Source organism: Myotis yumanensis, unplaced genomic scaffold, assembly GCF_028538775.1.
Source record: "Myotis yumanensis isolate MYYU_CA2020_CCGP unplaced genomic scaffold, mMyoYum1.0.hap1 SCAF_2, whole genome shotgun sequence".
NCBI lineage: Eukaryota > Metazoa > Chordata > Mammalia > Chiroptera > Vespertilionidae > Myotis > Myotis yumanensis.
The window spans coordinates 150,086,708-150,100,761 of record NW_027223753.1 but is presented as its reverse complement, the minus strand read 5'-3'; the positions used below and the strand labels follow the sequence as shown (position 1 = coordinate 150,100,761).

Below are 14,054 nucleotides of genomic sequence, written 5' to 3'. Positions count from 1 at the left end.
TGCTAATTCCATAAGCATGTGCCATCTAGAGAAGCACATGCAATGTGCCGATAAAATATTCTAAGATGATGAACCTTGATTTCTAGATTTTAAGTCTTAGAAAAGACTGACCTGCTGCTTGAGGTTAACAATATTACGTATTGGCAAACTTTTTCTTCCCCTTAATTTGTAATGTAAAGGAAAGCAGCTCATCTGATAAATCAACCTATACACACTATACAAAACAAACTATCGCTTATAAAAATTTATCCATGTAATTTAGCCTGTTACTCTCTAGTTTATTTGTCTGTTTCTTTGTATAGAAAGTTTCTCCAATCCGTACCTTTCCTACTGCACCTCAATAAAATGATTTTTATACTTCGGTTTCTCTTACTTCTGTTACAGATAACTATCTTGCCATTAAAGCAGATATGGCACAAAGGTGCCTTTCAACATCTAAGAAACATCCCTAAATATCATGCAAACAACTGTGTGCAAATTAACCCCTAGAAGATTTGAATTCCTGGGTGACAGAGACAAGCTCTGCCTCATTAGATATTTATTTTAAAGGGATTTGAAAACCTTGGGCTACCCTTTTCGTTATTTTTCACTTTCAAGAGATAAGAGTCACATTAATCAAGTGCCAATAAATATGTTCAGCCAACAGTTTTTGCTTTTTAATCGATTCATGTCTTCTCTCCTATCATTTAAAAAATAAAGGTAACAAGAATGACTAGACAAAAGGTGATTATGAAAAGGCTACTGCCTCTTTTATTGCAGCATCCAAAGGGACCAGTCCCCTTCAAAGAGTCATCACTTGATAATCGTTTCTAAATATACTACTATGTACTTGGCTTTGAGGTGCACCCATTGGCTAGGTGTCAAAATGATAAGAACCTACCTCCGCACAGGGTAGAGCTCTGACCTCTCCCAACAAAGGCATAGTGACAACTTCTCCTATATTGTGAGAGCCTCCCAGATTTGAGGATTCTAACTACTGCGGCAGGACCACTTAGCACATAGAACTAGCATCCATAATCACAGGCCCCGTGGCTGATCGGAGAGTAATGTAAATGTGGGAATACATATGTTCATACGTGATCAGGCCACATGTGCACAACTTTTCTGATAATCAAAAACTCATTGAGATAATTGCTTTCTATAAACAGAGCCATGCACAGATACCATGCTGGTTAAACTCTCCTAGGAAATTAACAAAAACTTTATATTACTATCATTTTCTTCCCCGCAAGGCAAACTGATGGAATGGTGGAGACCATGGGGTATAAGAGGAACTATAATAGAACCGGATTCAGAAGAGTGGGCTTGCAGATTCTGCACTGTCCATCCAATTGGGTGGATTGTGGCCAAAAAATTCATAGAAGAGGACTTTTGAGGTTCCTTTTACCCCCAGATTTATTTTGTCTTACTCGCCCAAAGAATAGCTAAGCTTGAAGTGTCTTTAGATTCCTGTCCCAAGTTCCTTGCTATCACATTTATCTTAGATATCCACTCATCAACGTATGAATTTCCCCTACAACTGCCCTAATGCACACTTATTTCCTTATTTCCTTGATTGTCTTTTTTTTTCCCCCAAAGAAAAATGTTTTTCTATTATGATTTACATTCAATATTATTTTGTATTACTTTCAGGTGTACAACACAGTTGTTAGACAATCATATACTTTAAAGAGTAGTCCCCCACCCCCACCCCGATATTTCAAGTACCCACACCAGGTGTCCTTTTAGACTCCACACCCAGGGGGCCTCTCTCATTCTCCCTTCTGTCCAAGACAACCCTATCCATTCATGCACTCTGCTCTTAACCCACAAGGCAAGGAGAGAGAGAAAATCTCCAATGTCCTGCTTTGTACCTGGATTCAAAAGCAGCATCTGCTATGTCTGTGAAACCATCTGTTGCCCCCTTTGCCATGGGAAGGATGGTGCAGGCATGAGACGTAGAGTGTCACAGGTCACACAATGGAATCATCCCCATCTTGGGGCTGACACACCCAGGCATATGCTCCACAGTCACAATGGCTAATGCCACTCTCCCCCATCAAAGAGTTTATTTATTTCCTCATGGAGAAGGTACCTCTAAAGCCTCACAAAAGGTCAGATCCACTTTTTAAAAAGTTACATTTGCTTGAATATCAGCTTCTAAAATCTCTAATCCTGGATTATTCCTAGAACTACGCCTGCTACTTGGGTCATTAAACTCTGAGCAACTCTTACACCTATAAATGACCTTACATGCTAACACTCCCAAATTCTGTGATTTTAAGTCCTCAGTGAACACAAGAAGTTCCTTCCAATCTATGGTATATTAAGCCCCTTAATGCCAAGGGCAAAAGAACCAACCTGCTGCAGACAATATGGCTTCTATGACATGGTCTCTTTGTTGAGCAAGAACACAATTGGCTTCTTGAGGATCCAAATGAGATTAAGATCCCTAAACTTGTTAACAAATGCCCAGGAGGCAATATTCCAGTGAAGAGTTGGGGGCTGGATAATTCATTGTGTGTCCTGTGCATTGCAGGATATCACACAGCATCGGAGGCCTTGTCCCACTAGACACCAGCCCCAGTGGTCAGTTGGGGTTGTTCCCTGCTCCCAGCTGGGAGAACAAAAAATGTCTCCACACATTAGCCAATACCCCCTGGGGAGGTGGGGCGGGGGCGGAGGGGGGGAGGGGAGGCAAAATCCCTCCCTCTCCCCACTGAGAACCACTCCTATAATGTATACCAGCGCTTTAAAATAAAGCACATCACTTAACATGTTTGTTTGTTTCAAATGGGTGACATTTACACAGTTAATTATACCAAGATTATACCAAGACCTAACAGACAGTCATCCTATTTATAAAGACCTTGCTTTGCTCTTGGAAGATGTATTAGTACAAAACCACAGACTTCCCAAGCACAGCCTCTCTGTAAAGGATTAAGAATTAACATACAAAGTCATAATCACAACTGCTCTTTAAAAGTATTTAAAAGGAATCACAATTTTCACAGTAATTTACCAGTGCACTCCAGAATCAGCCCTTGCTTACAGACCTCAAAATAGGGCTTTGAAGAAAATATCGAGAACCAGTGGTTGGTTTAATTACTTGGCTTTTCTTCTTCTTCTCTCTCTTGTACAAAAGCCCGCAAATAAAATGTTTCTGAAAAGATTGCTAGAGTTCCAGCTTTGGTTTGGGTTCTTTAAGATAGGAGGTAGCAAGCTCTTAGCCCACTTTGCGGGAGTATCTCCCCCCCCCCCCCCCCCTTCAAACAGGGATCAAGAGACAACGCAAAAGAGCAGCAGCTGCCAGCTGCATGAAACTGATTGAAGCCTGCAAACTGACTGAAATGATGGCTACTCTTAACCAAACATCTCATTTTTCCATTTGTGAGAAAGGCTGGGATTTGCAAACCTCCGGGTCTCAGGAGGTAAAGGCTAAGCTGGTTAACTAAGAGCAAAAACTCAACGCCCCCTTGCTTTTAAAGGAAACGCCAGTTATAAACGTTTTGGGGACTTTATAGTTTAAGTACATGCTTTAGTTCCCACATTAAATATGTAAGGCAAACAACAACAACACACAATCAACCCAAAGCCTTTTAAGTAACTAAGGCCAAGATATTAAAAGAGAATCATGAACAGACACTTTTCAAAGAACCTTAGCTCTTTATTCAAACAAATATTTACACAATGGAGGGCAAGGGTATCAGGGAGGTAGCCATTCTGTTAAAATACTGGGCAACTCTAAAGGTTTATTTATCCTAAATTCAACTACTCTGTTGCTATCCTACCAGGAACTAAAAATTCAAGTGGTGCGGAGGGGCCGGGGGCGCGGTCCCAGCAGCTCGGGGCGGTCTCCCTCGGGCTTTAGGGGCAAAAGGTTAACCCTCCGAAACTGTGAACTTCAGCTGAATTTGGATAATGTTTGCATCTCAGAGACATATGTCAAACGCCTAAAGAAAGCCAAAGTGGGAAGCTCAAAGTTACAAGTCCAATACTTGAAAAATACCCACTCGTACAATGAAGGGAAATGTAGCTGACAAATATTTACACTAAAAGGACTCCGCATTTTTCTGCCTCTTCTCCTTGCTCCACTCCCAGCGGTGTCTGGCTGTGACTCGCTGTGCACTCTAGAACTCTTTGAGAGCTACCTCGGAGCTGCAGAGGAAAGACTTCTAGGGATGAGGGCAGGGCCAGCCCGGAGGATATCCAGCCCCGGGCAAGTCTACCAACTTGCAAGGCTGCGGGAGCAGCTCTCTCTTTAGTTGCGAAAGGTGGATGGGGGAGGCGCGGGAAGTAAGTTCGACTTCCCAAACTCTTTCAAACGGGAAGCCCCAGCGCAGGAAGGGGACAGCCTGTCAGCCTTTTAATTTCCTGGCGGTGGCGGGAGTCAGCCAGGTCCTGGGCGCTTTAATAAATGATGACTGCCGGGGCTGTTATTAAACCTACCAGCCAACCTTGCGCCTCCGCCGCGCGGGGCACGCGGGAAAGGGGCTCAAAAATTCCCCATCACCTCCAGCCGCTTGAGGGGTGCGGAGACCGCCATACCATAAACTTTTGGGGAAATCCAAGTCCAAATCAGAATCTGAGGTTCTTGGAGGTTTCAAACTCCTGAGCCCCACTCTTGAAACAAAGTGGAACCAGCCAGATATTTGGGGTGGGCGGGGGTGTCGTCTCTGAATCCCGCGCCCCACGCCACCCAGCCGTGGACCTTCTCCTTCCTCTGCCCACATATCCCCAAGACCCTGATCGCTCTCTCCTGGGGTATCCCAGAGTTCTCGGCAAAAGTTGCCTCAGGTCCCCCCAAATCCCGCCTGTCCCCTACAATCGCTCTGTGAACATCTCCTCTACCCCGACAGTCCCTTCCCAGGATCCTCACAACAGGAGGTCCACCCGACCCCCGAGAAACCGCCCAGAGCAGAGCAGCCCAGGCTCCGCTCACCCCCAGCCTGCGCTTTTGTCCCTACAGTCGGCAAGAGAAGCAAAGAAGCCGGTCCCGGCGCCACTCACCGCCTCATCTTTCCTCCGAGCCGCCTCTCTCCACCCGCCCGCCGTCCGCTCGCCTGGCCCCAGCCCCGCTCTCCCGCCCCGCGGCCCTGGGCTCCGGCCCCGCCGCCGCTCCCGCAGCGGCCGCCCGGCTACTCCGAACTGGCGGAGCGCAGTCAGCGCGCCCCTCCCGGCCCGGGCGGCCACTGCCTCCCCTCCTCCCCCAACCCTGCGCGGCACAGCCGGCGGCGACCAACTCCGGGCGGGGGAGGCAACGCCCCGGGGGAGCGGCCCGGACGCGCGGAGGCGGCGCGGCCCCTTCCTCCCGGCTGGCCGCCGCCCCCTCCTCACCTGGGGCGCCGGGGCTGCCGGGTGCCGGCGCCGGGGGAGCGGAGGCGCGCTCCGTGCGCCCAGCAGCTCGGGGCGGTCCCCCTCGGGCTGCGGTGGTGGGCTCCGCGCCGCTCTGTCCCGCGCCCCCGGCCCCTCGCACCACCGCTGCGCACCCGAGGGACTTGGAGCAAAGAAGCTCCCGGGCAGTTTGCAGTTGGGGCTCTACTGCGGCTGGCGGGACCTGGCTGCGCGCCCCATCCACAGGCTTCACAAAGCTGCGCTTCCCACAGCAGCGCAGGAGACTTTTGTGGCAGGCTTTTTTTTTTTTTTTTTTTAAATGAGCTGTAAGAAAGACGGGAGGGTACTCATCCTTGGGTGACGATTTCCCCACCCTAAGGTGAAGTTTCTACTGGGAACTCCAAGTTGCCACACCTCCTCCCCATAATTCGCCCGCCAGCAGGTACCTGATGCGTCAGAAAAACAGCTTTGCCAAGTCGTTGGGGGACGGCCTTAGCTCAGGGCCTAGGATTTTTAAATGCATGCAAATGTCCTTTCATTTATTTCCCCAGAAAGTTTCTATCTTTGCCAACATATTTTTCTGAGTTGCTGTAACCAATGAGAACAGCGCTGATGTGAATGTCCTCCAATGGGTGCTTCTGAGGAAGGCAACCGATTGGACCCAGGGTGGCCCTGACTGTGGTCCGCGGGAATGTGAGCCTCTGCCAAGTTCTGAGCCAGTCTCTGGGTTTACAAAGATAAAGGCCGTGGGCCCTTAGGAGCTCACAGCGGCGAGAGAGAGCACAATGCCCTGGCCCGTGGTTCAGTTAGGGTGTCCTCCACACACCAAAAGGTTGCAGGTACGGTTGGATTCAGGTCAGGGAACATACCTAGGCTGTCGGTTAGATCACAGGTCAGGGCATCTAAGGGAGGCAGCCCATTGATCTCTCTCTCTCTCTCTCTCTCTCTCTCTCTCTCTCTCCCTTCCCCTCCCTCCCTCTCTCAATCTGCCTCCTCCTCCTCCTCTCCCTCCCTTCTTTCCTCCCTCTCCAAAATCAAACTTCCTCCTGTGAGGATTTTTTTTTTTTTTTTTTAAGAGCACAATGAAGCGCACACTAACTTAAGGTAAGTATGGCTCAGGGCAAGTAGTTTTAGCTCCCGCAACAGTGTCTCCATCTATAGTGCAGTAATAATGGCCCTGATGCTGCAGGGTGGTTTGTAAGCTCCTGGATAAAGTACCTAATGTACCTGACACCGTGAGTGGCACTCCTGGGCACTCAACAAATAGCTTATTTAATGAACTCTTCATTTGTGCACGTATAAGTCTGGCTTCTAATTTTGAGGAGAGGTTTACCTATAGACAGCTTGGTGTTTTATAGGACGAGTCCCACCCCCACCCCCCCACACCCCGCTTGCCGCTCTTCTTGGCCCACAGAAACATACATGGATCATTCCAACACTTAGTGCTCTAGCATCTCGCTCTTCTCTCCCACATCATGTTTCCCCGCGTATTGCATCATCACCATGATCATAAAATCCTGTTATTTTCCCCATCTTATAAACAAAAAAACTCTCAATTCCACTTCCTCCTCCAGGCACTTGTCTCCCTCCCCCTCTTTTTTCTTACCTCTCATCCACAGCAAAACTCCTTTAAAGAGTTATTAAGAAAAGCTCTTCTCCACGTTCTCTCTTTCCATTTACTCCAACCAGGCTTGTGCTTCTCCCATGTCCCTAGAATTCATCTTCGCAAGATGAAACTACTCCAGCCGAAGGTTTCTCACTCCTCATCTCACTTAAACTATAAGTAACAATTAACACTTTTCTTCTCCTAAAACTGATTTTGTTTTACTTTCATGACACCATGTTTTCATGTTGTTTGTCCTACCCCTGACTCCTTTGCGGATCCCTTCTCTTCTCCCAGACTGAGGAGTGGTAAGTGCCCCAACTTCAGACTTTGGACCTCTGTCTTCTATCTGTGCTCCCTCCCTTAGTGACCTCATCTTGTCTCATGGCACTAAATACCATCTATGTGATGACAACACTCAAATTTTACCTCCAGCCTGGGCATCTCCCCGGACCTGTAGGTGCTGTGCAGCTGCCTATTCGGATGTCTACTAGGCTTCTCCCACTTAATTTTTTTCAACACTGATATCCTGAAATTCCTCCTTCCAGCTTCCAAAGACCCTGTCATAACTGAAGTCTTTCTCTGATCAGGCCTAAAACCTTGGTGTCATCCTTGACTTCTATTTTTCTTACATTTCAAATTTAATCCATCAGAAAATCTTTTCGGTTGTACTTTTAAAACACTGTAAATTTAAAATGCAACCACTTACTACCTCGACTGTTATTGCCACCCAGATCTAATCTCACCACATCTTGACTTTGAATACCCTTGTTCTCTTTCATACTTTTGCCCCCCTTGTGGGCTGTTCTCAACACAGCAGCCCAAAAGATCCTTGTAAAACCTTTCAGGCATCTCATGACTCCCCTCTCAAAACCTTGCAATGGTCCCCATCTCAATCAGAGCAAAAGCCAGAGTCCACAGAGTGGCTCAGAAGGACAACACATGCTCTGTCATTCTCTAACTTCAGCTCTGGTTTCTCTCACTTTACTCACTCAGCTCCAGGCACTTTTCCAAATATATTTCTATATTAATTAGTTTAATCCTTATAGCAACCTTATGAGGTAAATACTGTTATTATCCCCATTTTCTAAGTAAAAATGAGGCACAGAGAAGTCCATGATCATTCAGTTAATAAATCTATAGAGGCAGAATTTGAACACAGACAACATGATTCTAGATTACATGCCTCTTGGATGCTCTCCTCCACCTCTTCTTTAAGTAGGGATGACAGGGGAAATTTCTGCATAATAAATAATTCCGAACCACTATACAAAAAACAATCCTTATCAGCCTCCCCGCACTGCCTTTTAAAAAGAAAATCTGTTGATATCTCTGTCTCTTTTACTGTAGCCAAGCTCCTTGAAAGCTAGATGGATCATTTTTCATGTTTGTGTAAACCATATCCAAGACTTGATAGATACATGGAAAGGGCTCAAAGGGTATTGATTTAATGGAACTTTTTTAAATGACTAAATTCAGTGAACCATCTAACTCCCGATGAGTTAGTATGGGTCTTCAATAGCTTTCATAATGCCATAGTGACCAGAATATAGGATAAATAAATAAAAGTTAAATTAAATGTGAAGCGCAGATCCCAGCATCTTAAAATGTGTAGAATGCACTCAAAATTTAACAGCTATTGTTTTTGTAATAATCATTATTACTAGACTTTCTTTTAGTTGTGACATTTAAATTTTTTTATATTTTTATTGATTATTAGAGAGAGAGGAAAGGAACGGGAGAGAGAAAAACATTGATGTGAGAGTGCAACATTGATGCCTCCTACCACTGAGCCCACAACCCAGGCGTGTGACCTGACCAGCAATCAAACTGGCAATCTTTTGGTGCTGGGGATGATGCCCAACCAACTGAGCCAACCAGCCAGGGCTTAATTGTGACATTTTTAAAAATAGAAAGAAAAAAGAAATGAGCTCTTTCCTTCTACATTTTCCATTTCCTGGGTTCTTTAAAACAAAGTCCCCTATTTAATCACAGACCAGAGCTACACCTCCCTCTGTCTGCCATTTCCTTTTGTGCACTTGGGCATATTGTGTGGTAAACTACACAGCAGAAATTGCTTCCCTTTTCCTTTCTCCAGGATCTGCAAAGATTGAAGTGCCTGATCTTACTTTTCTGTATCCTCACCCTCTCAGTTGAGGAAAGGTGAAGTGCTGCACACAGTGATATATGAATTATTTCACTTGGAATTAATTTTGCTGTTGTACCCTTTCATTAGCAAAGACTGGTTGGACTTGATTATCTCTTATGTCCTAACTCTGTACATTTTTTCTGTGTTTGCAATGATAGCCTAGCAGAGAATCAAGAAGTTTTCATTTACAGAGTGCAATGAAAAGATCATGATTTTGGAGTCAGGTGGACCTGAATTTAAACCCTAATTCAGCCCCTTTACTAGCCAAGTAATTTGAACATTATTTACCTTCACTGAGAAGTAAACTTCTATTTTGAAAATTGGGACTAATAACCTCAAACTCATATTTTTATGAACCAATTTGATAATATAGGCACCATGCTTTGGACAGGGGCACTATAGCACACTGGGAGCACTCCCGATGTAGTTTTTTTAAATAAAAAAATAAATATGACATATATTTAAGGGGCAAAACATGATTTGATGATGGACATACATATAGTGAAATTATTACTACATTCAAATGATTTAACATATCTCACATTATTACCTCTGTGTGTGTGTGTGTGTGTATGATGAAAACACCTGAAATCTACTCTCTTATCCAAATTCCAATGTTCAGTGCAGTATTGTTAACTATAGTCGTCATTCTGTACATTAGCTCTCTAGACTTATTTATCTTACCTAACTGCAACTCTATACCCTTTAACCAACATCTTCCCATTTCCCCCACCTCACTGCATCTGCTGATCAACTTTCTACTCTCCGCTTCCATGTATTTGATTTTTTTAAATTCCACATCTAAGTGAGATCATGCAGTTTTTGTTGTTGTTGTTCTGTATCTGGCTTATTTCACAGGGCATCAAAAGAGTAGTTTCCAGCCACACCTGCTCTTTTTCTTTGGAGCTGTTGTCAATGATATAAATCATTGTGTTGGACTGTCCTATATAAATTTAGTTCCTCATCATAAACACCTTTTAGAATTTAGTACTTTTAGAATTTTCTCTTTTACAAAATCAGTGTACTTTAATTAATTATAAAAGGTATCTTCATGTATTTTCACACTAGATATGCAATCATTATTAAGAAGAACTATGTAAACCAATGTTTCCCATCGTATCCTGGTTGCCAGGAAGCTCAGTGTGAAATTTACTGTTAAATTGTTGTACTTTGGTAATAAAGATTTTGCTTTCTATTCCTTTTTTTTGTTTATGTCTTCTATGCATCTTTATTCCAAAAACCTTAATAGATATTTGAATTTTACTATATGTTCTCAAATATATATTTAAAAATATGAAATAAATATACATAAAACATTAGCTCTTCAAATTAACACCAGAAAATTAACCAAAATTAAAGTGAAAATTTACCCTAAATGCTGATTTATATTCACAATATTAAGAGATTAGTTCTTCAGTTATGAGAATAATCTAAATATATTTGGGACATGTGATTAAAATTTCTGCATCAAAATGTTTCTTTTTGCCCAGCCCCCAACCTTTTCTGTTAGTCTGTATTGGAATCAGGCAGGAAAAGGATTCAGTGATGTGTGTGTGTGTGTGTGTGTGTGTGTCCCCTTTGGATTAACCTATCCTGGCTGCATTTGTGTGGCCCACTTTTCAATCACTTGAGGACCCTGAATTGGTCTACTTTTCCTGCATGGCAGACTTAAAACAAGGAGTTTTCTTTGTAGCTTATCTGTTCATCACAGAAACAGTACTCTCTCAGTAGTACTCCTTGATATTGTAAGAAACTCAGCTTCTCCTCTCTGTTGCTTTTCATTATTTTGTTCCCATATGACTTTCACCATCCCTACAATTTGTTTCATACCTTAATTTCAAATTCTCCTTTAATATAATATACGTATATTTTTTTTAGCCACATTGGGCAGGGATAAGTGCACTAATGGATGTGCCAAATATAAGCAGACCTCACTGCAATAGAGACGTCTGACAACTCAGAGCAGGGAGCAGGATTCATAACATGGGGAATGTTAAATACAAAGGCAAATTTATTAGGCTTCTGTTCCATATGGTGTGCCTAGATGGATGGGAGATGAAGATAAAATAAGACATTTGTAATGTATCTCTAATAAGGAATTTACTGGCTAGCATATAACTGTAATCTATATATATAAAAGCCTAAGCAACCATTACAACCAAACTACCAAAACGACCAGAATGGCTGGTCGACCAGTCACCATGACATGCACTGACCACCAGGGGGAAGACGCTCAATGCAGGAGCTGCCCCCTGGTGGTCAGTGTGCTCCCACAGCCAATCTCCCACATCACCTTCCTCTGGCTGGCCAGCCTCCACGGTCCCTTCCCCGGGCCCCAATCAGGGGGGGGGCCAGCAGGCCAACCTGCCGTGGTCCCTACCCCAAGCTGGCCAGCCCCCAACCAACCAGCCAACCTCCCGGGGTCCCTCCCTCTGGCCAGCCGGTCCCCTGATAGGCCTCAATTGCTGACCAGGCCAAGGGACCCCACCCATACACAAATTTGTGCACCAGGCCTCTAGTGTAATGTAAAAAATTACTAGAGGCCCGGTGCATGAGATTCATGCACTGGGGTGAGTCCCTCAGCCCAGCCTGCACCCTCTCGCAGTCCAAGACCACTTGGGAGATGTCCACCTGCTGGCTTAGGCCCAAGGAGATCGGGCCTAAGCCGGCAGTCTGACATCCCGCTCACAGTCCAAGGTTCTTGCTGTCTGGGATCCCTCACTTCTTACCACTGCAAGTAGGAGAGGCTCCCACCACCGCCGCTGTGCTCACCAGCTGTCAACCCAGCTTCTGGCTGAGTGGTGCTCCCTCTGTGGGAGCACACTGACCACCAGGTGGCATCTCCTGCATTGAGAGTTTGCCCCATGGTGGTCAGTGTGCGTCATAGTGACTGGTCGTTCTGCCGTTTGGTCGATTTGCATATTATGCTTTTATTATATAGGATACTGTAAAAAAAGGTATCTATGGCCAATGAGTCTTTGCAGAGGAGATAACATGAACAAGGCAGGGCCACAGTAAAGCCAAGGAAGGCTAGGGACTAAAGCAGCTGGCCTGAGTCCACAGTGCATGGAGTGGGGCGTGGGAGATGGAACCCAGGGAGTCAGGACCAGATTTGGGGGCAGGGGAGTGATGGGGCTTTGAATTTAAGATTTCATGTCTAATACCATTTTAATTATGTCATTTCCTTGCTCTACACTTGCACTGGCTCCCCCTTGCCTGACTAATACAGGAAAAGGCAACAGCTGTGTAGGAAGTGGAAATTGATTATATAGGGCTAGGAAGAAAGAGAAAGATGAGCTCCAGCAACTGAGTTTAGAGTTAACTCCAAAAAAGCACCATGAATTCTATTTCCTAATACTGTATGTTAGACAAAAGTATCCATGCAAGTCAAGGGGCTCAACTGAATTATATAAGGTCCCAGTTAAGATCCCAAATCTCCCTGTCAATTCTTAACTGCTGTCCTTTTTTTCACCTTATGATGATGCCATAGTCACAGATCCAAAGGTTCTCATTTAAATAAGCATGAAACAGGTACCTTTTGGCTGTTGAGTCATGTGTTGGACTAGAAATTCAGTGACTTAAAATTCCAATGTACTGGCTGTGTCACTAGGTGCTGGGAGCTACTTGCTTGACCCCTTTGATGTTTCACATTATGGGGATATTAAGTGCATTGTTTCTCTCAGGGAAGTTGTTAAGAGAGCTAATAAAAAATTATTATATAGCACCCAGCTCTGACTAGAGATTTATCAGCACTCACGAGGTCCTCAATGATTGTCTGCAGCACTCGTTTCTGAGATACAGAGAGTGATATTTATAAGTAGTATAGTTCTTTTAGACTCATTGGAATTTCTGGCTGTTCTCAGGAACCAGGAGAGTTTCTGTGAATTAAAAACATGCCTAAAGAAGATGATTGCAATTCATTCACTGTGTTTCTCCAAAAGGAACAAAAAGAAAGTCTATTTAAAAGGTCCTCCTCTTGTTCATTTAAAGAGGTTGCTGCCCAGGATATTTGTATTATAATTATGAGATTGATATAAGAACTTCCAGAACTTCAACACGGGTAGATGTATGGATATCCCACACCTTTAATGTTAATACTAAAGTTAGTGTTACAAAAGGCTTAGCTTAGCAACCCAACAATGCACAAGGGGGGAGTTACCTATATTGAATGAATTTGCGAGATAGGAAGGCAAATGTGGGTATGGTGAAAGGGTGTGTTTCCCTCCCGCCCCCTGATGCCTGCTAGCAGAGCTTTCTGTGGCTCTCCTCCTGTTTCCTCTCCAAAAAGCCCAGGTGAAGTCGAGGACCTCTAACAACTGGAGTGCTATGGTAGGGGTGGGGGATCACCTCACTGCTTTTCATTCCTCTGGTCTGTTGAACATTGATAGACAATGCAATCAAGACAATTCCTGATGTGTTTGATTATTTTCCTGTTGCACAAGCTCTTATCCTATCTGATTCCTGAAGTTTATCAAAGTGACCCTGCAGGTGGAAAATTTCTTACACAGGCAATTTTGAAGGACGCAAATGGTTGGAGGGCAACATTACTCTTAATGAATAATTCAGTGGTAATTTGTCATCCAAAGAAAGTTTCATCTCTCATGGGCTATTAGAATGTCATGTTAAATTCTCTATAACTTTGTAAATAGTTTAATGTTTTGATCCTATTGGAAATATCAATCTCTTGTCTTTAATTACAACTGCCACAATCCTCAGTATAACAAAGAAGGAGTGTTGAGAGGTACAGATGGAAGAAGGTGGTTACATACTGTGCACCTTCACAGGGATGGCTCCTGGGCACCACAGATCAAGCAAATCCAAATCATCATCTTCCCCCACTGGAACCTCTTAACCCTCCTTCTTTGTTATATTCCATAACTAAATAAAGGTCACTTCTTATATTTAGTCTTCCAACCCTCCAATTTGGAAAAGGTCCTCAGTCTCTTATTTTTTCTCAACCTCTATTACTAATCCGTCCCCAAATCATAT

The 14,054-nt window shown here is 44.1% G+C and overlaps 1 protein-coding gene across 7 annotated transcripts in view; it reads right to left on the bottom strand.

Annotated features, from left to right (window-relative positions):
• The window catches only part of PHLDB2 (pleckstrin homology like domain family B member 2), a 240,903-nt gene that overhangs the window by 97,575 nt on the left and 129,274 nt on the right, over window positions 1–14,054 (bottom strand). The window contains exon 1 of one of the 7 annotated variants that reach the window (XM_070406163.1): window positions 5,760–5,790. The exons of 4 other annotated variants lie outside the window; for them this stretch is intronic. The gene's annotated coding sequence lies outside the window, so the exon portion shown is untranslated. Of the gene's footprint in view, window positions 1–4,989; window positions 5,071–5,316; window positions 5,644–5,759; window positions 5,791–14,054 lie in introns of those variants that run through there. 2 more of the 7 variants (XM_070406162.1, XM_070406161.1) reach the window with 2 other exon arrangements.